Source organism: Aedes albopictus, chromosome 3 (assembly GCF_035046485.1).
Source record: "Aedes albopictus strain Foshan chromosome 3, AalbF5, whole genome shotgun sequence".
Taxonomy (NCBI): Eukaryota; Metazoa; Arthropoda; class Insecta; order Diptera; family Culicidae; genus Aedes; species Aedes albopictus.
The window spans coordinates 37,613,484-37,634,187 of NC_085138.1; positions in this window are offsets into that span (position 1 = coordinate 37,613,484).

Consider the following 20,704-nt stretch of genomic DNA (forward strand, 5'->3'; position numbering starts at 1 on the left):
CTTCTCCGACATTATCGACGACAGAGGGCTGCTGGAGTACAGTGAAAGCAGCCATCAACGACGCAGCCGAGAGCACCATCGGGTACGTGGAACGGAATCGACGGAACGAATGGTTCGACGAAGAGTGCAGAACGGTTTTGGAGGAGAAGAACGCAGCGAGGGCGGTAATGCTGCAGCGAGGGACCCGACAGAACGTTTCAAACAGAAGCGGAAACAGCAGACCCGCCTTTTTCGGGAGAAAAAGCGCCGCCTGGAATAAGTGGAGTGCGAAGAAATGGAACTGCTGTGCCGTTCCCAAGAAACACGGAAGTTTTTCCAGAACCTCAACGCTTTCCGCAGCGGCTTCAGAAGAAGGCCTCATGACGGACGGACGTGAGGTGAACGAAAGGTTGAAGCAGCACTTCGACGAGCACCTGAATGGCGTGGAGAATGTAGGCACGGGAGACCATGATCACCACCATGACCATCAGGTACCAGGTATCAGTAGGTCGGCTCCAGAGGCACGTTCTCCTCCATTTGGGAAATTTTTGCCATCGCCATAAACACGAGCCTATTCATGATTTACCTGAGGGAGAAGGGAAGGAAAAAAGGATGGGACAGGGAAAAGGACGGAATAGGGTCTTCATACACGCATAAGCGTACCACAATGGGTTCAAACAGCGCCCTGAAAAGAACACTGTGATATCGCATAAAGCGTAAAGAAAGCCTATAGACACATTCCACGCACCTCTACGCCAAGGGTGTGAAATATCAAAGTTATTGTTTCGCCCCAAGCTTTCCAGCATATGAAAAAGGGTAGATTCAATCTTAAGAAAACCATTTGTTTTACTTAAAATTTGACTGGTTACGTATTTAAATAGCTAGGTGAAGTAATAGCATTTTATGTAAGAAAAATGAAATTTTTCATTGATAATTTTCAAATATGCCTGCTGGCACGGTTAAGTTCGAAAACATTATAACTATTTTTTATTAATGTAGTATAATAACGTATATTTTATACACCCAAAGGACACTTTACATAAAAATGGGTTTTGATAAGTTTTAAGCACTTTTTGCAATAGCCGCGATTTAATGGTGTCCCGTTACGAAAATAGTATATTTGTTGTAATAGCGAATTTATTACTAGCTTTAGAAAAATGATTTTCAGGATTCTCTTAGTACTCGTGGAGACCTTTCTTCCAACATATGGGTTACCTTGATCGACGCGTTATCTTAGGCGTTACAATGGGTGCGTAGATTTGGTGTCCCGTTACGAAAATTTTAAAGACACTCATAAGTGGATAAATAAGTGTGGTTTGATCAGATATTTAAACAAAAATCTGTAACCGTGATGAAATGATATTATAGGGTGTATATATTTTCATTATCCTTCTTGGTGTAACGCCCCTACTGAACAAAGCCCACTTCTCAGCTCTCCACGGAAACTACGTAAACAAAGGGCAGGTATTCTTGTGGATCAGTATAAAAAGTAATGTTTTATTGAGTTTTGTGATGACAGCATACTCTTTAAAAGCTATAACCTTTTTAACGTGTCCTATGAATTACCACCATGATGTATAAAATGGTTTATAGAATCACAAAGCGTTCAAAACTTGAAGATCCCGAAGTGATGGTTGACATTCCTTTTTTACCCCATTCATCACCGTATAATTTACTTTTATGACGACAAACATATTTTGAAGCTTATTTTCTTATTAAAAAAATGTGTAAAATGCATCACGAAAATAGCGTAGCATTACTTTTTGTGATAACATAAATTAGTAACCGTTGATTGAAAGTCTAGCGACCTCCCTCTTGTCGTTTTGGTTGACAACTTTTTTTTCTTCTCGAAATCCGTTTGTTTGTATCGTTACTGGTTGTCCTTAGCTAAATATCAACGGAAAGCCCCCATAATCCCATCCCCTCCAAAAAAACTTTGTTCTCTCTAACCTCGACCAAACGACAAGTTCAACAGTTCCCCAAAACTAACATAGAATAAAAGTAAAATCCCCTTTAAAATGTAAAATTAATAAACATGAGCCTTCCAATAAAAGATTAAAGCATCATGCGACATATGCTTGAAAAGACTGAGTTGGAAGAATGTACTATAGATATCATTGAATCTTCTTCGGATCATTATAATGTTGAATGTGTCGCAAAACCATAGTTTTGGAGATACAATTAAACTTCACGTACCCGATCCCCGTAACTCATTTTCAAAATGCTGGCATTGGCATGGTCAATTTTCATTCGATTTTTTTTTGAAGTCGCCCTCGATCGATCATAAATTGGTGCTTATTTATTACACTCAAATGGCCATGTAGTATCCGAAACCATTTCGGAGATATTCCGGATTGTACTGCTGTTTTGCCAAATGGCTAAAAGTGATTATTTCGTGTGTGTTGTGTTTGAGAGGCCCCCACGGAACCTGCTCCAGATGTTACGAAGCGGCCATATCAGTTGATACATACTTAAGTCAATTTTTTCTATCCCATTCTTTCGAAATGAAGATTGATACGTCGCTCGACATGTTTTGGTTACAAACCAGAAATGTTCCCGATGACACCCCCATGGAACCTGTGCTAAATGTTCCGAGGTGGCCATTTAGTTGATACATACTTAAGTCTATCCACAGACAAACAGACGTAACACCTAGAACAATTTTCGTGAAAATCATCGCCCAGTTCACACTACCATCACCTGGTGGAAATGTTTCACGAAACACTGCGTTTTGCAATATCATCAACAAAAGGCGCTAGTGTTAAACTTCAAAAGCAAATAAAAACGATGTGCCCGCCTTTGGTTGTGAAAGCGACAACTATGAAGATATAAAATGATCGTTAAAAGCATGGTCGATAGAAATTTCGCCAGTATTACGTCTATTTGTCTGTGGTCTATCGTTTCTGACTCAGTTATTCGAAATCATGAAGATTGATATGTCGCACGGCATGTTTAGGTTAAAAGCCAGAAGTGTCCCCAATGAGGCCCCGCGGAACCTGTCACGGGATTCCGGATGGGCCAACTGATGCAAATCTTGTTATAGCAGTTGTGTTTCACTATTCGCAACAAAAATTTCGTTGAAAATCGATGGTTCAAACACAACAACATACGAAATAATCACTTTTAGCCATTTTGACAAACTCCTGACCATAGCACAATCCGGAATATCTCCAGAATGGTTCCGGATATTGCATGGCCACTTGAGCATAATAAACTAGCTCCAATTTATTATCAATTGAGGGCGACTTCAAAAAAATCGGATGAAAATTGGCGAAATGCCAGCATTTTGAAAATGAGTTGTAGAGGGCCAGATACGTGAAGGTTAAATAAAACTCGAAACAGGTTCCCCAGGTCCCATTCCGATGGCCACCATAGGGCCAGAGTGGGTTTGAAGGACTATTGGTGTCCTGCCGGACAGCTACTATCTGTCTGAAAAATAATGCCGAAGACACCAACATTCTATCTAGCAAAGCATTCAATCTACAACTAGATGACTTTAGCCGTAACGGGACACCATTTTCAAAACACTGTTTTCACGCGAGCGTAACGCTGCGCTCCCAAAACTAAATCAAGAATATTTCCAAAACTATACATTTCTCAGTAAAACTCACTTCGGCAATCTTGTTCACATCAATCCAAAGAAGAAAAGTCTAGAAGACTCTATCATTCAAAACTTCATAATAGAGCTAATATACGCATTTCAGATTGAAAATTTTAAAAAGAAGATTTCTGCGATGGTGTCCCGTTACGAAATGTAACATGTTATATAAAGTAAATTGGAACCAAAACCCCACAAAACAAGTATTGCATCAGCAAGTACATCTAATAAGCTTGTTATAAAACCTGTTAAACCATATGATCATGAACATTATGATTGATTGCAGACGTCATTTGTTCACGAAAGTTAGTTCCTCGCGGTGTCCCGTTACGCTGGAATGTGTCATATTACTTTGCCCATTATGTGCTGCTGAAGTGCTGATTGCACTCCGCACATGAGAGCAAAGATTTCGGCCTGAAAAACGGTGCAGTGTCTACCAAGTGAATAAGACAGATACAGCCTTAGCTCACGAGAATAAACACCAGCACCTGCTCGACCTTCGAGAAGGGAGCCATCAGTGTAAATACTTCTCTCCAGATATCCAGATGTCCACTCTTCCCGGGAAGGGAATTTCATGGAAAATGTCCTATATGGAAAATTACAAGCAATTGTAAGATCACTTGGTCGGCGTTAAGTCAGACTGGACTATCTGTTTTTCAATGATTTTGGGAAAATGTCCTGCAAAAGCTTAGGATATCAAATCAAGCGCATTATTTTTTTTTTAAACTATTATTCTTTTACGAAATGAAGCATCTGCATCAAAATAACATCGAAAAGTTTAGAGTTATTGAATTCCTTCGCTAATCTATACCTGCCCAAAAAATCGTGTGGTCCACTCTGACTGAACGCCGACCACTTGGAGCAAGGACAATTAAAGCAACTGATGGACGGTGTGTAAAGCTGCGTAAGGGTTTCGGGTGAACTATCCAGTTCATTTGAATCTCGCCGGGGACTGCGACATGGTGATGGACTCTCATGCCCGACGAGCCGGGCTCAACAGCCGGGGAACAATTTTCACAAAATCCGGTCAATTTGTGAGCTCTGCGAACGACATGGACATTATCGCCAGAACATTTGGAACGGTGGCAGAGCTGTACACCCGCCTGAAACGCGAAGCAGCAATGGTCGGATTGGTGGTGAATGCTTAGAAAACAAAGTACTTGCTGGTAGGCGGAACCGAGTACGACCGGATCCGTCTGGTCTGGGTAGTAATGTTACGATAGACGGGGATACTTTCGAGGTACTGGAGGAGTTCGTCTACCTCGGATCCTTACTGACAGCTGACAACAACGTGAGTCGTGAAATACGAAGGCGCATCATCAGCGGAAGTTGCAACAAATGCACCATGTACAAACCGCATATAAGACCGGTGGTCCTCTACGGACGCGAGACATGGACCATGCTCGAGAAGGACCTGCAAGCATTCGGAGTTTTCAAGCGACGCTTATTAAGGATGATCTTCAGCGATGTGCAGGAGAACGGTGTGTGGCGGAGAAGGATGAACCACGAGCTCGCTGTACTTTACGGCGAACTCGTCATCCAGAGGGTGGCCATAGCCGGAAGCATATGGTGGGCAGGGCATGCTGCAAGAATGCCGGATAACAACTCTGCAAATTTGGCGTGCGTTACCGATCCGATTGACACATGATGGAGTGGAGCGCAAAGAGCTCGATGAGCGGACCAGCGTGTCTTGGCGAGCATTGGGCGCGACCAAGGATAAAAAGTGGTAGCCACAATGTATGTAGGTAGTATGACGGGAATTAAATTAAAAGGGATGTCTGAGATCACTAATAACGGTAAATGGTTAAGGCCTGCAGATCTACGTTCGTAAGAATTCATCGGCAACACTTCAAACGTATGTTTCGGTAAAGACTGAAGATTAGTTGAATCATGTGATTATTACTTGGCGGGCCGGAAAGGACCACGCCTAGCGAACGAGACTCTTAGGGTCGGCACGTTCCGCTGGTCAAGAACCCAAGTACCTAAAACACTCTTTTACTTTTTCACTTTTTATTTTCAACTTACTGTGGGGTGTGTCGTTGCGGCCGGCCGCAGGTGGAGCACTTGAGGGGTTTCCTGCAGGTGTGCTGGGCGAAATTACCACCGGGGTGGCGTGGTGGGTGATGTCCAGGGGTCTCAATTGGGGATGCTGAGGTCTGCGAGTGTTTACAGCACGTTCTGGGTGTCGGAGGGTCCTCAACGTCAGGCAGGACTTCTGGCTGTCCGGGAAAAGCACTAACCGAACGAAAGTAGAGGTTTACAAATATCTTGGACTGATTTTTGATTCCACATTGAGCTGGTTCCATGACGTTGATAAGTTGAAAGCCGAAATCAGTTCGTATTGCGGACATTTCTGGAGAGTATCAAAGATTATTCCTCTAAAACAACTTATTACAATGTGTCAAGTGTATCTCCAATCCAAGCTACAATATTTAGTGTCTATTTGGGGAGCTGTCTCCAAGACGGTTCTGAAAGCATTACAAACCACGCAGAATCGATGCCTTAAAATTGTCTACGGCAAACCTCGGCTATTCCCTACTTTAGAGCTATACATGAACGCAGCGGCATCTGTCCACCCCATATTGGCTTTGCGAGAGCTTCATACCGTTGTAAACGTACAAAACCTCCTACATAATCCACTGATTCACCACAATTTCGTTATTCGGCGATGAAGTTTTATGCCTTTGAGAGAAGAGGAATATGATGTTTTGAAATCTTCACTCGCAGGGGCTTTTCCCTTTGAGGGTCTCCAGTTAGCCTAGTGGTTAAGGCTATGGATCGCCAATCCGGAGACGGCGGGTTCGATTCCCGTTCCAGTCGGGAAAATTTTCTTGACTTCCTGGGCATAGTGTATCAATCTACTTGCCTCACAATATACAAATTCACGCAATGGCATGCAAAGAAAGCCCTTCAATTAAAAACTGTGGAAGTGCTCAAAGAACACTAAGTTGAAGTGGGGCAGGCCAAGTCCCAGTGGGGACGTCGAGCCATAAAGAAGAAGAAGAAGAAGGGCTTTTCCCTGCTCCTAATAAAAAAAGGCTTTGTTCGGGCCTCCTAGGCGGTGGACCTTATAGGTGTTCACGAGCCACGGGTGGCCACTACCCGGGTAGAGGAAAAGAGCTCGATAATAGCATATTATGATATTGAGATCAAAATGTGATATTGGTTTGATTGATATAAGAGATAAAAGATCTCAAAATAATATCTAAAATTTACTCCTGGAACATCATCATCAGATCATATTTAGATCTTGTAAGATCTAATCAATAGCAGCAAGCTATTCGTTTGATCTTGAAATATCACATTTTGATATTGTTCAGATGTTCCAGGAACATTTTCAGATATTATTTTCAGATCTTTTATCTCTTATACCAATCAAACCAATATCACGTTTTGATCGCCAGTACTTGACCTCTACCCGGGTACCAGGCTACATAGGCCTATGATAATGGTTCCTATGGAAAGTAGGGTTATAGGTGAGGATTTAGCAGGGCTACTGGGCAAATCGATAAGGCTATCGCAAAGTAATCACTGGTTGGTCCATACCTGATTCAAAAATCATTTGACTTGGATAAAATTTAACTTTTCGATTGATTGCTAACTTCGATACTTCCAACGGTTATTTTAATTGCAATCGACTTTTGGCGCTAAAGCGAACTATTTGCCTCGGGAGGTCAGAGCGGAAAGACTGCTCTTTGCTTGGTTCGACCCAGTAGCCTGTCCCTCTTACCTTTTCCCCATTCCCCTTTAAATTTCCCTTTTTGACGTGGATTGTGTCATGGCAACTCTTCCCCTTTTTGGCTCATTTAATGTATGTGTTGGGTTAGGTCTGTTCAGCGTAAGGTGAATGTGTGTTTACAAATTTTGTTTAGATTTTAATTATCTTTTATAACATTTACTAACATACAATATAATTTACTAGCAAAATACAAATGACAAATTAAACATTTACTAACATTTTTATCTGAAATCTTCTAACAAATGTATTCTTAAGAACTTATAAACAAGTTAGCGTTTCTCAACGGTAACATGATACTTGTGTTTGTCTTAGAGGGTTCATGGATCATCCAAATTATTCTGAAAAGGAGATGTATGGTTGAAATTTAGTAATCGTCTATAAATAAGGTGTATATACAAGTATCACATGTTTCATCTGGTCTTCAATGACTACCAAAACGAGGCCAATGCTTTGTTAAGAGTGTAGGCCAATGCTTTGTTATGAGTGTAGATATGGAGGCCTTAACCATATAATATTATTAGTCATGCTTCAGATATCTCTAATGTACTGGGAATTTGTCTCCCATGACTTGCGCCCACTAGATCATTAGCTATGAGTAAAAGTATGCAAACAAATTGTCCAGCTCCAGGGCTAAGAGAACTGTTTGTTAGACTACAATGTTACGGAGATACGGAGTGGGGTCGAACGAAAATAAAAATTGTTAACCGATTTGGTTTTAGGCACCAGAGATTTATATTAGTGTCTTTCATAATATAAACATTACCTTATAGAATTGCATTAAAGAGTTTTTGCAAAGAAGCCATACCGCAGCAGCAAAATCTGAATACATCTTACTTGTCTTGAAAAATAAACTAACAAATCGTAAAGCCTACAGTTGTTTAGATAGTGCAGGCAAACGAAGATATTGCATGAACCGAATGCACCTACGGCATTTTCCCTACGACATGTTACTCTCAGATTGCCGGCTTGCAGTAAACGGTAAGCACTGCTTACACCTTAATTCTATTAGGGACTTTGTCTACACACAACAAACCTGGTCGGGACTGGAAGGCAAAACGATTAAGACAAAGAGCAACCCCTGTGTTATTCACTAGTCGACGAGTGGCAACGAACGTCTTAGACTTAGAAATCTGCACCACAAACCAACGCAAAGTTCGTTATTCGAATGTCCGCGGGGACAGAGGGCAGGGCACACCACACGTAAGAAACCTCCTGGTAGGTAGGCATCGTCTTACATTGTGCACACCGGTAGCGTTGGAAGTCCTAACTAGCACAAGCCGGGCCGGAATGCCTGAGATGTGGATCGGGGACTGTAATTAAATATAATCTTCCAACTATGAACTACCGGCAGATACGAGTGAACGTTGGTTAAATAGTTGTTGTTTGGAATGCAGCAATCATGAGCCAATTGAAAATTGGATTAGATAGTTTGAGAGTTTGGAAGACAAATCGTCTTAGATGAAAGCGTTGCAACACGTTGTGTGCAATAAAAGATTCGTCTTGGTAATTCGAACGCAGTATGCCTTTAATATTAGATTCGAAATAATCCGCATTTTCAATTATGACACTCGAATGTCATTCATTGTACGTTTTTATTATGCGAAGTTTTTTTTTAAATTTCCTTGTTGAAATTCATCACTTAACGACGACATTTTTCTGTGTTCAGAACGTTGTTTGTATAACAGGACCAACCAAACACTTTGCGTCTTATTCGAGTTCGACATACATATGGACACTAGCACGTGTAGTGAAGCGCCAAAAGAAGAGCTGTCGCTCTTTGCGATACCGTCTTTCTACTAGACAAGATGACGTTTTGCCGCGAAAACGACAAAGGCGGTGCCTCCGAGCGAAAGCTTGTCTAGCGCACATCTCCCGTGAACTAGCTGCCGCGCAAAGAACAAAGTGAAAAATATATCCCCCGGAGAATTTTGCCGAAAAATGACAAAATAATTTCGGGAAGATTAACTTCGCGTGGCATCGTTTCCTCCACCATGCAGCCACCCAGCCTCAAGCGTGCCAACAACGCGACGGAAGCATTGGGTATAAAATGCTTCACCTAACTACAACAGAGTAGGTACTTCAAAGTTCACATTTAAGTCATTTTAGAAAATTTTGGAAGAATTTAGAAATAAGGAAGGTTTTTATATAATTCCCATCTTTGGTCGGTGCTACCAATAATGATCGATTATATTTTTGCACATCGCCTAATGCCTGATGGCCAATTAGGTATCAATTATTAGGTTCCGGGTTATTTGGCCGAACATTATTTGGACGAGGGTCATTTGTCTGAATGCCATGCCGATTGGCCGAAAAATGAATGATGAAGTTAAGTTACCAGGCCACTGTTCTCCACATCAATAGAACTCGAAGGAACAGCCTATGTTTTAAAGAAAGAAAATTCTTTGATAAAATATTGGCAGTTTCAACGCCATCTAATGCTTGAATGGCAAAACTAGAAAGAATAGCATATGATCAAAAGAACAAAATATTTCTGATGCTAATATTAACAGTTAGAATGCCAAAAACTTTGTCTGAATTCTTTTGATCATGATACGGCTAAACAGCATTCGGCCAAACGGCCCATTCGGCAAGATGGCATTCGACCAAATGGCGTTCGGCCAAAAGACATATCACCGGAAGCAAAACTTTTTCGAAATTGAAATGTGTTGTAAAATGAATTGATAATTATGTAGAGATTTCTGTACGTTCGGTGGTTTCTTGTGAAAATGAACTCATTTTTTTTTCAGAACATATGAAAAATTAATAGCATCTTAAGCCTTTTGATAGTTGTAACGAAAAGTGCATTGGAACCTTATAAATGCACAACGCCCCACGTTGGGCGTCAATGTAACGAAAAATACATTGGAACCTTATAAATGCGCAACGCTCCACTTTGGGCGCCAATGTAACGAAAACATTGGAACCTTATAAATGTATATTTTATTTTCCGTATCGAGCCCCACGTCTGGGAATAGATACTAAAAACAAAATGGAACATTACAAATGCACAAAACACAAACATGCAACATATAACATAAATTGTGCCCAGTTATCTAAATAGATAACGAAGTCCGAACCCAGGATGACGAGGTTTCATTATTGTTCTTGGTCCATCAGTCAATCCTGTGATCGTATTTTGTTTTGCAGTTCGCCTTTTAGTTCGCAGCATCTGTTGCTGCATTCATAGCTTGTTTTGGTCTAGGAATTTCTAATCCTAAGGGGGCATCTGATTTTGACAACAACACAAGACCGTCTACAATTTGATGTCCGTGTTAGGGGACGGCTTGCGTGTTTTGTACTAGATCGCTCCTGAAATGTTTGGAGCGCTACAAATGCATATTAAAATTCAGGGACAGATGTACAAACCTTAGTATAACATACAAAATAAATTGACAAAATGTTCACAACCATTTACAAACGTAACATAGTAAACTCAACGGAGTCAGTAGATTCTATGAATTCCGAAATAAGACTCGAAATACAAAAGTTTGAATTGAATTAAGGGATAACCTAACTGCTAGACATATATTTTCCGTTTGAAGAATTAGTATAAAGTTAAAATTCACAAATACAAAGAAATTAAAAAAAAAAGAAAACATAAATTTTCCGATTCTTCTGATGAGTACATAATTTAAGATTTTGTTTGAATTTTTGAAATTCGTAATCTAAATTTCAAAATAGGCTGACATTAAAATTTGACAAAAGTTAAGAAAGACATTTATTACAGTATCGGTTAAACGTTAAACTATCACGACCCACCAAAAATTAGCCCGTGACCCACCAGTGGGTTGTGACTCATAGTTTGTACAATGTTTTAAATAATCCCAGGAGAAACTTGTGAAGAAATCATTGGAGAAACTCTCGTTCTTAATCTCCTAGAGGAATTTCTTAATAAATAGCTGACGGAATTCCTAAATATTCAATGAATAATTTCTCAGGAGAAATTCTAACATTCATTTCTGAAAAAAGTTAATGGAAAAAAAAATCTGAATTTCCAAAGGTAAACCTTAGAGGAACATCTGAGAGAATCTCTGATAGAATGTCCATATTCCGTGCAAAACAAATATTTTGGAATTGTATCTTTTGAAGATATATTTAGAGGAATTCCTGAAGTAACCCCTGGAGTAATTGCTAGAAGAATTTCTTGAGAAATTTCCAGAATAATGTTTAGAGAAATCCCAAAGGAATACTATGGGATGAAGTATTCCTTGGGAAAATTCTTTCAGAAATGTTTAAAAAAAGTAAACATGAAGGAATCCATGAACGAACTTCTGTAGCAATCCTTGAAAAAATTTCCTAAAGAATCCCAGAAGGAAACTCAGGAGTGCTGTTGCACAGATCAATGATTCCCAAGCAGAGGCTACGGGACGGGCCATGTTAATTTCTTAAGTATCGAAAATGCGATTAGAAAGTGAAAAAGGTTTTCAGATTTTGCGTCTCAAGAAGCATTTATTGCAGTATAGTGGCGTTGCAAAGTTCAGTGATTCCCAAATTGGGGTCACGGGCCATGCTGATTTCGCAAGAACCGAGAGCCCGAGGAAAAGGTGTGAATGCTTTTTAGATTTTATATTTCAAGGAGCAATGATTGTAATAAAGTGGTGTTGTGAAGCTTAGAGGTTTCCAACTAGCTGGAGTCACGGGTCATGCTAATTTCTTAAAAATCTAAAAGTGCGATGAGAAAGTGAAAGCAATTACTACAATAAAGTGGTGTGGCAAACCTCAGTGGTTCTCAAGCTGTGGTCACAGGCCAAACTGATTTCGCAAAAACTGAAAGTCCGAGTAGAAGGTGTGAGTAGAAGGTGTGTGTTTTTAAGATTGTGCGTCTCAAGGAGCATTTAATACAATTAATTGGTGTTTCAAATCTCAGTGGTACCCAAGCTGGAAGCACTGGCCATGCTAGTTTCGAAAGATCTGAAAGTCCAAGGAAAACATATGAATTCTTTTTTAGAGTCTATATCTCAAGGAGCAATAATTGCAATAAAGTGGTGTTGTAAAGCTCAGTTGCTCCCAATCTGGGGTCACGGGCCATGCTGATTTCGTAAGTCCGAGGAGAAGGTGTGAATATTTTTAAGATTCTGCGTATCATATCCCTGAAACGACACTAATACTCCTAAAGTCCCTGCTGAAACCCCTTGAGAACCTCTGAAACGCCCCTTTAGGTCACCTGAAACGCTCCTGCTACCCCATAGAGCACCCTGAGAACCCTTGAAATGACACTGAGTCCCCTTGAAACACTCCTGAGACCTCCAGAAACTTCGCACGAACCCCTCTGAGAGCCCTGAAATGACACTGAGGCCTCTTGGGACTCCCTGAGAACCACTGCAACCACCTGAAAGTCCCGAAAAATAAATTCAGCCCGATATCAAAATTTCGGTTCATGAGAATTTTATGCACTTTTTGGTTTGTTTATGGAATTTTTTTAGTTTATTATTGCTCCCACCTCTACTCCTTTATTGGCAATTTCTGATTTTGTTATGGAAAATGATCACTTTTTTATGAGTCGTTACAGATGTCACTGTGACTTACTTCTAGCAAGTAAGTTTTTATTTGTTAGAAGTAAGTGTGTTACTTGGGTTGAAATGCATCTACATTAAATACTGCTCATTGAGATGAACAATCCGAAAAACATTTGCACTACTTTCTAGCACGTTTTTTTGTCTTTTCACCACACCACTTCTGACGCTGAAGCCCTTTTCCTTTGAAAAGCCAGATAAAAAGAGAAGATATATTCACTCGTCGACCACATCGGGGGATGGCAAGGTTCAACAGCAACATTTTCCCTGTCATCGACACTCAAAAGAGAAAAATCACCACGCTTGCTTATGGGCTAGTTTAATTTATCCGGCCAGTGTTGACATGGACTTATCCACCGATGAAGCGAATTCATCGCGGTCCGAGAATTTTGACACTAGAGCGGGGCCGTTTCCAATCAGAATTGGAGGAATTGGACGATTCTGATTGGAACAGACCCCGCTCTAGTGTCAAAATTCTCGGACCGCGATGAATTCGGTTCATCGGTGGATAAGTCCATAAAGCATCCATCAGCTCAGAGCGTGTGTTGATGATGATGGTGTTATTACCGCCACCAAGTTGTTGAGTTTCTCTGGATTCACTTGCAAGTATCTCACAACGGAGCTGAAAATGAATGCCAAAATGAATGCATTCAGTTCAGCACGATTTCATTCAATTGAATGATAATTTTTCAACTCTGCTTTCTAGCACTTCCGATGCTTGAGAAATTCCCGTGGCCCGTGACGTCACATTGGGAATCACCGGGCTATATTCAAGTAAGTTTACCCAAGAGTTAGAATCCGAAAAGCGTTTTAATTTCGTCGTCACACTTGCGGTTCTTGATATAGTCACGTACATTTTTCCACACGGTCACGCATATTGGAAACCACTGATTTTTTTAACATTTCTATATTAGAGATACTGATCCTTGAGAAAAACATTTAACCTTTCAGAATGCGTGCCATCAAGCTACTGAAACTGCACCGCACTCACACTGTATACGGCGAGCGAGCTGCGAGCTTTGAAATACAGCTACATTAAAGAACTCCCTGAAGTGCAGAATCCGAAAAACCTTTATAGGTTGGGAACCACTAAACTCAACAAAACTGCTAAATTATTGATTGTATCTAAATAATTTATAACCTATTGCCGGGGCCCATGGCGTAGTGGCTACACGTTTGCTTCATAAGCAAATGGTCATGGGTTCGATCCCAGCCCCGGCACTTTCGTTAGTTGCTCTTCCCCCCTGAGAGCAGCTGACACTGACCCTCTTCTGAGCCCATGGTTCAAATGAACCCGGATACTTGGACATCGGCGAACGGCAACCCATAATGGACCCCCAATCGGACTGGAAACAGGAACAACAACAGCCACAACATCAACAATCAACATCCTCGAGCTCATCATTGTACCATGATAGGGTAGGAAGTGAAAGCAGCCCAACGGCCACCAGTTTGATGTAGTACAATTAGAAATAGAATACATTTGGGCGCTATTCAAAGTGTACATATGTACAGCTTCCAATTGGAATCGCTCACGCTGTGCCCTAGTGGACAATAGAGCTGTAAATTAGGTTAAGTAATTGAAGAATAAAACAAATCTATAACCTATATCAAAATATAATTTCGATCTTCACAAACTAATTCTGGAACTGAAACATAACGATCAATTTACGCACTTATTCCCAAATAGCTTTGTTTTTGGTTATATTTACGTGTATTGTAACTTAATGTTAATTCTACACTTGATTCCCAAATAGCGCTCCTTCCAACCTGAGTACTGCGGATAGGGGTTCATTCAAATATTATGTAACGCAAAATTTGTCAATTTTAGACCCCCTCCCTCCGTACATTTTGTACGGGAACTTTTGGAATGTTGTATGAAGCGTCACACACCGCTAAACCCCTTCCGCCCCCTTAGCGTTACGTACAATTTGAACGAACCCTAGGAACGGTTTTATTTTTCAAGCTATCTAACGCACACAAACAACTCCGACACCCAACTTGAAAACATGCACGTGCCTTCAATTATCTTGCCACCAACTCTCTTGGCGAAGTTGTCAAACATGTCGTCGCGACGCCGTTCGAAAAAGGTAGACATGATCAATTCCCCCTGACTCCCATTTTGCGCTCGTGTTTAATGCTTATGAATTTCCATTGGTGGCAGATATTTAGATGTATTGGTATAGTCGGACAAACTTAGCTAAAATAGGCTCAAAACAAATTTTATACTTTTCCTCGCTTACTTCTTGATTAAGTCTATTTTGTCATGCCTAGTTTTACTTGTTTAAAATGGTTTGTAAATATCCGGATGTAATACTTTTTCTGTTGTTTGGAATAGCATAAGTACAGTAGCTGTGAGAGCCGTGACAGTTCGATGGAGATATTTTGACAGCGATCAACGGAGATATCTTGACAACCGTTTTGATTCAGTCTGCAGCACCCAGCTTCCAACTTACGCTCCTCTCGTATTGAGCGTAATTTGGGGTTTTAGTATACATACCTGGGAAAGGAAACATTTTTATTCTCGGATGAATCTTGAATTAATTCTTGCTAAACTCATGCAGGAATGCCCCATCCGCGATAATTACAGAAAATGTGGAATAATAAATAATGGAGGAGTTTCCCTAGAATAATTCTTATTTCGAAGCAATGTTGAACTTATTTTCATTGACGCGTATCCGTACAAGGGGTACAGCAATTCGGAAACGTTGGCTAAGCAGCCCACATTTTATCATGGAAGCATGAAATAAGCTCGCCAATTTATATTCATCATTTCATTGCTCCATTGCTGAGTATTGTGTTGTTCCTAGTTGTGCATGCACCGTTCTTGTCTGTGTAGGGTGAGTATCGCAGCTAATCGATCGTGTTCGCGATTGGGTGTGATCGTCCGACGATATGAAACTTGGTGAGACCTTTCCGATTAATTACACTAGTTTACAGTTTTTTTTAACTCGGTAAGCTGATGATCTTTTTAAGTGTAGAATCATGCCCTGAGTTCGAAAACGTGATGGAAAAATAAAAACAGTAGAGCGGGCATTTTATCGTCTTTCCATACAAGGCTGTTGATTTGAAATAGATTTTTGTTCTTTATTTAGACAAAGTAGCAACTTCATATCACATTTTTGAGAGTTTGATGGGAGTAGGATTCGATCCCAGGTCTTCGGAGTGATAGAGTCAGGTACTTTTACCATCACACCAGATCCGCTCCCACTTTCTTCATACATCTTTATTTCCATAACCAATGCTTCAATTGAGCTGAATTTTTTACTGTAATTGGCTATCATCTAATGTTTCAAATGTACGTTGAAAAAGATTTTTTTAATTCATTTTTTTCTTATTGAAAAATTTTAATTTTTTTTGAAATTTTGCTTAATTTTAGGGAGATTGGCCTACATAATTACCAATATCTAGAATCCCACTTATTTGATGCAAAAAAATGTTCAAATGATCGAAACATATTATTTTTAGCTTTCTATTTATGAAAAGAGATCGAAAATTACTGCAACGGAAGATATTTGAATTTTTTAAGAATAAAAGACAATTGCATATTTTTACAAACTGTAGAGCTCGATTTTCAGGAAAAACTTAAAAACTGTTCTATTTAAAAATTTTTGATGCACGATCTTGATATCAGCACAAATTATGCATCATACATTTTGGTCGTTCATAGAAGTTCATGACTATCGTTTTTTGTATACTAGTGTTACACAACGCAACATTTTTTTGTCTCAAGAGCAAACTACAGTGAATCTGGCAGATTTTGGGCCGCTGAACCCGAATCTGGGCTCAGATTTGCTTCAGCACGTCCCAATTTTGAGCTATACCCCAATTTATAGGGCAAAATATGCGATTTTGGGCTTTTTTGATCTTCAGCCATTAAGCATGGACATATTTTTTTCAGGCAATCAAAAAATAAATTGGTCAATTAACATCAAAGTTAACGACTCATGCAACATATTTCGTTTTACCAAATCGAATTTGATAGATTTTAGCGATTTATGTTAGGTACGATTCTTCCCATACAAGTCACCTTCCAAAAGTTGCATGCAAGTTTACTTACTAACATAAAATGCTTAAATCTAACAAATTTGATATGGTAAAACAAAATATTTTGCATAAGTCGTTAATTTAGAGGTTAACTGATCAATTTACCTTTTGATTGCCTAAAAAAATATGTCCATGCTTAATGGCTGGCGAGTGGCGACCAAAAAAGCCCAAAATCGCATATTGTGCCCTATAAATTGGGGTATATCTCAAAATTGAGACGTGCTGGAGCAAATCTGAGCCCAGATTCGGATTCAGCGGCCCAAAATCTGTCAGGGACACATAAGTTTGCTTTTGAGAAAGATCAAGAGTTAATTTTTGTTACGCTGCGTTATCTGTATACTATGTTGTTGCATTGCCGTTTTTCTTTATTCGCTATTTTCACCATCCTATCTTCTATTGGAATCCGCTTCAGTTTTGGACGCTTTCTAAGTTGATGATAAGAATTATTAAATACTTGCATGGACTTGGCCAAATGTGTAGAGATGAGAGTGGGTCCTTGCTGTTGTAGGTAGTAACGAAAACTACAAAAGCAATGGATAGGGTATTGGTTCCCTTATTAAGCATGTGGCTCCCATTTTCATCCTACGTAAAGCAAAGGATTGAAGCGCTGTTTGTTTTGTTTCTTATTTTTGTATTTTTTGTGAGAAGTGAGCAGGCATGAAAACAAAAAGAACGGAATCAATCGGGGCCGTGATCGCTTGTTTTCGAATAGAATGAAATTGGGAGCGTGAGATTACTGATGACACTCATACCATCCACGATTTGTGCAAGTATTCGTGCTATGCTATCCATCCATTAAGACTCCCCCAAACCAACAACGTGATCTTTGACCGCGACAGCGATTTTTCAGGCGAAGATTCATCCAGGCCGAACTGTGCATTTTCAATGGCACAAGTGAGAAAAATCAATCATCGATCCGCGCTGAAAATTTTATCGATTAATCATCAGTCATCACCAGTGAGTAATCAATCGTTTAAAATATCAGCGCAAAGCGTTGTTCGGTTTTTTCAATATGTGCTTTAGAAGCTAATGACGATCTAAGCCCGAAATGCGCATTCCCTTAGAAGCGCATTTTACCCCGCTTATCTCCATACAAAAGAACAAACGTCTCAAAGTTGAAAGTTCGCGATGCCGCAGTAGCGAAGCTCGCCGCGTGCACTGACTGGCTGGAGGTGGAGTTTATTTGCTTTCGGCGGCGGCGGCAGCGGTGCAGTAGAGAGGGAGGTATTAAAATTTTCATGCTTTGTTTTGCTGCTTTCTGCCAGTTGGCAGGAAAAGTCAAGGAGACGACAATCTTCCAAGGGAAGAGCCTTCTTCAAAGGCGACGACACACAGCACGGGGGACGTCGCGTTATTAATGAAATATCTCGCGCAAGGCAGCAGCAAAGTGGATATAATTTATTCAGTGCCTGAATGTTATTAGCTTGTCAATGCCTATTTTATTACTTTAGGTCTAGTTTTGCGAGCTGCCAAAAGACAACAATGGGGGCTTAAGGTTTGTTAAATTGATAACTGAAAATTGTGTGAATATTCAATATGTTGATTACAACTCGCTTGCCATTTCATGAAATAAATGAAATATTATAACATAATTTGTCAATGCACTTGGAATAACTGTCATCCATTTTTGTGTACTGTTTCATTATTTACAGTGTTGCTGAAAGAGCCTAAGTATGAATTGGACAGAATAACTGATAAAACTACTCAGTGTCAATTCCGCAATTGATCGGTAATTACATGGTAATCCACGTGGGTCATCACCAGCTAGCATCCGTAGTGCCCCGTACGATCTACATGGTACCTATTTGTTCTGTTCCCACCTGGGATGGGACTGAAACAACAAGATGAGCTTAGTAAATTAATTTGATAACAAAGTGTGCAGCACTGGCAATCAACCTCGAAATGGTTGCAAAAACACCGAGCGGAGCAAGTAAATTGAAAATGGGTACAAATATAGGAATAATCGTTGCTCAATCTCTTGTTCTTCGAGTGATGCCCGTGACCCACCCAGAAAAACCGTTGTCCCCGTTGTTGTTGGCAGAGAGCAACCAGCGATGGCAGTCAGGTTGGAAAACCTTTCGAAGCAATCGTACCGCATCTCATTTCAGGACAAACTAACGGTCATCGACGGTGTACATCCCAAACAGTTCCCAGTCAGTAGTGGAGGACGAGAGGTTCAGTGAATCGCGTTTAGCACCTTAATTAATTTTCACCCTCGCAGTCACCGCACACCGAACGGTGTGCCAATCGCGATCAACCGCGGCTGAATGGTATTTAATTTTCTTTGCATTGTGTAGACTCATCCATATTATAATTAAAACTGCAATATTGATATAAAATACATTCAGAAGGAAACTATTTTAAAACAAAATTATATTCAATATCTGGAAAAATGTACCCTATGATGAAATAATAAGAAACCCAATCATGAGGAAAAAGGAAGCCAAAACTTAAAAAGTATATGAAACCAATAAAAATGAAATAACTTTTTGAAAAAAAAAACTGTAATTTTTAACAAACGCCGGAACAGCCTATATTAGGTAAACATTTTTGCGCCGCAAAGAATTCACTCTGCTGGAGGAATTTTCCTCTCGTGCAATGATGGCGTTGAAGATGGTGTCGCACAAAAGGTTAACTAATTAAACCGTATTTTCCTCATTTTGTCGTGCCAGCTTTGAATTTGGGTGGTTCAGATCACGAAACGGTTGTGGTTCAAGGTGACCATCACCTGGATTCCTTCGTAAACTTCCAGAACCAGGCCATGCCGTCTTTGTCGTCGTCGTCGTAGTTGGCCCAATCGAAGATATCATTTTTCTTTTGTCGCACTTTGCCGGCTGCTGTAACTTCTGAGCTGAGCTGAGGATCATTTGTGAGTGTCAACCTCTGTGCTATCAGCTTAATGTCGGTCGTGCATCAGAATAATGTTTAGCCGTTTAAGAGAAACTACTACCCGTTGCTTGTTTGAGCGCAGCATATGATCTGCGCGGAACTGAAGCTACCAGGCATAAGATTGTCAGCAGATGATATTTATAAAAATGTATGATGATCTGCAACGATTGAGGTGTCGTTTTCTGTCTGTTACTATTTCATTTATTTAGTTCAACATCAAATTCATGATAACACTGAATCAACAATTTGCCGCCATAATACTCGGTTTGCAGCTGCAGCTCTAACGTCGATCACGTGAAGATCGTACCCCGGCTCGTCGCATAACACCTTCCAGGGCGATGTTGAAGACTAGGCAGGAAAGTCCATCAGTCATCACCTTGTCGTAGTCCCCGTCGAGATTCGAATGAACTGGATAGTTCACCCGATATCCTTACGCTGTTCTTCGCAGCTCCCTCACGACTTTGGTATGCGTGTGCGACCCCTACTTTATTCGGTAAACCTTTAGACAAAAACCACAAGGAAAAAGCCGTCCATACATTATTCCATGATTGTACGCTTCTGAGCTAAGAAAACAGAAAGTGAGTGTAACTCTTTGCAGTGTTTCCATCCTTGTGCCAAGAATGAATTTTATATCATAAACGAATAACTTACTTAACCCTCTACAGGAAACTGATGGTCCATTTCTGAAACCTGGGGTCCATTTGGACCCCAAATTCGTTCTTCTGTATCGCATGATCCTGATTTATTAGAATATCGGTATCTTCAGTAAAGTTGTTGGGTTGGTAAAGGAGTAACAGATGCTGGACCGTTTAATTCGGAATATCATATATAGGTGGCGCTAGTGAGCATGTAAGTATTCAGTATTTGAGCACATATATATCATGATCCTGACCACATAGAATTTTGGTGTCTTCAGCAAAGTTGTTTATTAGGTAAAGT